The 5,000-nt window shown below is 38.6% G+C and overlaps 1 protein-coding gene across 1 annotated transcript in view; it reads left to right on the forward strand.

The window, feature by feature from the left end:
- Positions 1-2,084: 2,084 nt before the first annotated feature.
- The window catches only part of LOC113812867 (cytochrome P450 2U1-like), a gene marked incomplete at its 3' end in the record, with an annotated part of 12,754 nt that continues 9,838 nt past the window's right edge, over positions 2,085-5,000 (forward strand). The window contains 1 exon segment of the mRNA XM_070143641.1: positions 2,085-2,211.

Consider the following 5,000-nt stretch of genomic DNA (forward strand, 5'->3'; position numbering starts at 1 on the left):
TGTTCATGCCTGATCTTGATACCTTTTTTCCAATCAATTAACAGTTTTAGTGAAATAGCGATATATTTGATTGTAGGCCTATTCTAACTGCATTGACTGTACCGTTAAATTTATGTTTTTTAAGGCTCGTGGGTGTGGGAATGAATTCATTATAATGTTGAGTGTGCCTGTTATTGTAACGGTCATAGAAACATTTTAACCATTAATATTTCATTCAATAAACAATGAACAGGTGGTATATCATGCTGTAAATCTTAGCAATAAACATAATTTAAACAAGGAATATTCTCGACTAACCTAAAATATTTTTGGTAATTACACATTTTTAAGGTTAACTCTATACCCTCCCATTTTCCTAATTATAAAAAAAACAATCATTGTAACAAACAAAATAAAAATATACATGGGACGGAATCGAGACCCTCACACCCAGTCTGTCAAGTGTTCTTTCCATGATTTTTCCAAGGACAAAAGCCAATCATTTCCCTTCCTTTCATCTTTACCATTTTCCTCTCTTACACTTCCCTCTAATAAAAAAATATCCCTCTCAATCTATTCACTGATACCACCGGAACTGTCCCCTGCGACTTACTTCCGTTACTGTATCCACGAACCACCAAAATAACTAAATAAATAACAAATATTCCCTCGAACAAAGCATTATGGCGAGTTTTTCTTACCACATTTTCTCAATCATTTCTGTCTCTCTGAGTTCGGGAGGAAGGCAGGACGCGTCTGAATTATCACAAATCAATACAAAGGGATTAAACAATTACGCTAATAAACTTATCAAGCATTGCAATATATGACATAAGGGTAAAACACAACTTTAATTAAATACCAGAACCAAGCTTACCTGTGTTCGGGAGGAAGATAGGACGAGAAAGAGAAATTGTTAAAATAACCGATTTTTCCCCAAAAAAATGAATTGTGAACATTTAAACAAATAAACTTTTTATAAATGATTATCATACTTTAGTCCGTTTGTTATAACACTAAATTTTGCTATATTGATATGCCTTTAGATATATAAAAATATGTAAACAAATGCACATCTTTGGAAATAGAACCAACGCATTATGTCGAATAAATAATAATCTCGACACATAAACACACACACACACATACATATATATATATATATATATATATATATATATGTATATATATATATATATTTATATACATATATATATACATATATATATATATATATATATATATATATTTATATATATATATATATATATATATATATGTGTGTGTGTGTGTGTGTGTGTGTGTGTGTGTGTGTGTGTGTGTGTGTGTGCGCGTTGTGTGTGTGCATATGTGTGTGTGCGTATGTGTGTTTCTGTGTGTATGGGTGTGTGGGTTCGTGTGTGTAAGCGTGTATGCGGGTGTGTGTGCACATATAGTTATACACGTAAATATAGATGTCTAAAAGCTCACATACTCATAAAGCTCTTTTGCTTCATTCATCTCTGTTACTATATTTCTATCTTACTCAACCGAAAGGAAATGAGACAAAGAATGGCCGCTCATACCACGTTCTTTCAGTGCAAGGAAAAAATTGGGCTCAGCATTATTTCCGACAACTGAGCGAGGAGAAAAAAGATTACCTAGATGACCTTGAACCGAGTGAGTGAGTTTGTGTGTGTGTGTGTGTGTGTGTGTGTGTGTGTGTGTGTGTGTGTGTGTGTGTGTGTGTGTGTGTGTGTGTGTGTGTGTGTGTGTGTGTGTGTGTGTGTGTGTGTGTGTGTGTGTGTGTGTGATGAAGCCATGTGATCGTGATTATTCCCTTTTTTCTGATGAATTTCAATAGGTTACTTAAACGTGACTTGTTTTAACGAAGAGGAATAGATAGTCTATTCGTTAGACACCCGATACAAAGGAAAAAAAAGTAATACAAACAACAAATACACCTAAACACAACAGATCGACCAAAACCCCAAGTAAATAACCAATATAACTAACGATTCCTTCAAAATGACTAAACCACAAGGTACCTCCCCTTTCTCCCCCCCCCCTTCCCCCTTCCCTCCCTCTCCCTAAGCTCCGCCCCCAAGGGATGACCGTCCAGCCAGACGTTCTCCTGAGATGATCCCCCCGCTTTGCCGTCCCAGTCCTCGGTGAAGCGGGTCCTGTCACAGGTCCTTGGCTCTCCCTCTCTCTCTCTCTCCACGACGGGCCTCTCCCACCGGGTACTCAGAGGTGAGGGATAAAGGGGATGAGGGGATAAGCCCGTGTGAAAGGGAGATTAGTTACTTGAAAGGGAGATCGGTTACTTGTAAAAGTGTTGAGGAGGATCATCAGCTGGATTAGCTTCTCTTTCGCCGGTTTGGTTTGTGGTTCAGTGGGTAAGTTTGCATCGCGTTCCTTGTGGGTGTTTGTTTATATGAATGTATAAAATGTATATGTTCGTATTATGTCAGTCTCTCTCTCTCTCTCTCTCTCTCTCTCTCTCTCTCTCTCTCTCTCTCTCTCTCTCTCTCTCTCTCTCTTTCTTCTCTCTCTCTCTCTCTCTCTCTCACACACACACACACACATGTCCCATTTTTTTGTCTGTATGCCTCTGCCTGTCTGTCTGTCTGTCTGTCTGTCTGTCTCTCTCTGTGTGCGTGTATGTATGCGTTCTTCATCTACCTCTCGTCAGTGTCACATCACTCTTTTGCCCGTTCCTTACGTGAAACATTATCTGCCTCAAATATCATTTACGTCTCTTGCAATGAAAGCCACTGTTATCCGAGACGTATTTTTCGTTGCATGTTGCACGCACTTAGGAGTGAAGCAGACGCGAGCACCGCATTGTATGTTGCAGTGATCATATCATGTAACAAATGGGATTAGAGAATGTTTATTGTGGTGAAAAACAGATTTATTTAGTTATTTTTTTCATAGTTATGCCTCTGTAGTTCAGTATACGATCCTTTACTATTATATGAATGTTTTTTTTTTAATTTCCATTAAAATGCTCTATACAATAATAAAAACATTACTATCATCAGTCCAAAAATGCTGCTACTGCAATTTTCCGTTCGAAAAAATATCTGGTACCAAAATGAATTATACTCTCAGTTTGTGGTTAAAATATTTCAATGTAAAGAAAGAAAAAAAACCATCTCTCCCGTGATATCATTCATAGGCCTATAATTCCAAATACGAATCCGTTAGGAAACAAAATCGCAAGAAAACAAAATATGCAATTTTTGACAAGTTTTTCCTCTTGGCGAAGCAAGTTCATCAGACGCTATTCTGCACGTCTTTCGTATCTCTACATCTCATACAGAATATACATACTAAAAATAACATTAGCACCGAAGTAAACAAAAGAAGAAGAAGAAGAAATTCGAATATTCGCTAAAAATAACATTGCCACCGAAGTAAACAAGAGAAGAAGAAGAAATACGAATATTCGCCATACAACAACCAATTCCCAAACATTTACGAATAGTAGAAAAAAAACATGCTGTAGAGATCATTTTAGCCAGACGTTACCCCCAGACATCACCTGTAGCGCAGCGCGGTAAGGTCGGTGGGATAAAACGCCCTTTTTCCTGGAACGGTACGGCCTCCCCCCCCCTCCCCCCTCCCCCCGACGGATGCCAAGGTCACCTTCGTCGTAACTACCAAGGGAAGGGTGTAAGGGGGGGGGTTGGGTTGCCGCCTAGGGAGAGGGTTGATACGCGTGTGGGTGTATAAGGTAGGGGTGTAGAAATGCCATGTTTTCCGTATACAAACAGTAGGGTTGATTAGGTTTTGAGGTTTAATTCTGCGAGGTAAATGAAAAGCGTGTTGACGTATACACATATACACATACATACGCACGGAACGACACACATCAACTCATACGCACGAAACGACATACGCACACACATATACGCACGAAACACACACACATACGCACGAAACGACACACACACACACATACGCACGGAACGACACACATACACACACATACGCACGGAACGACACACATACACACATACGCACGGAACGACACACTCATGTACACACATACACCTGGAGCGACACACATACGCACGAAACGACACACATACACACGAAACGACACACATACACACATATACACGAAACGACACACATACACACGAAACGACACACATACACACGAAACGACACACATACACACGAAACGACATGCACACACATACGCACGAAACACACACACATACGCACGAAACACACACACATACGCACGAAACACACACACATACGCACGAAACACACACACATACGCACGAAACACACACATACACACGAAACACACACACATACACACGAAACACACACACATACGCACGAAACAACACACACATACACACACACACACACACATACACACGAAACACGACACACATACACACATACACACGAAACGAAACACACACAAGGACAGTCACACTCTCAGAAATCTAAAATCGGACAAAAAAACTCGCGTGTTTTTGTTTACTCTTCGCCTACGTCTGACCTAGTTCGTGTATGAATATCTTAAAACACGGGATTTATGATGAAACTCTACCTGATCGAAAGCAAAGGCATGAACATGAAACGCATTCCACCCTACTTAACTATGCATTACAAAAGCTTTATTGGAAAAAGAAAACAGTTACGATCCGAATAAAATTACCTGCAAAGCTCTGATGCCGGTGAATCCTATTAGACAATTCATGCGTTAATTTTCGGGTATAATGTCAAGTCAGGCGTAATTTAGAACTGCAATTTATTTATCGATCGATTTGTCAATGAATATGTATCTATATCTATCTGACTGTCTGTCTATCAATCCATCTAGATACACACACACACATACACACACACACACACACACACACACACACACACACACACACACACACACACACACACACACATATATATATATATATATATATATATATATATATATATATATATATATTTCTATATATATATATATATATATATTTCTATATATATATATATATATATATATATATATA

This window comes from Penaeus vannamei, chromosome 31 (assembly GCF_042767895.1).
Source record: "Penaeus vannamei isolate JL-2024 chromosome 31, ASM4276789v1, whole genome shotgun sequence".
NCBI lineage: Eukaryota > Metazoa > Arthropoda > Malacostraca > Decapoda > Penaeidae > Penaeus > Penaeus vannamei.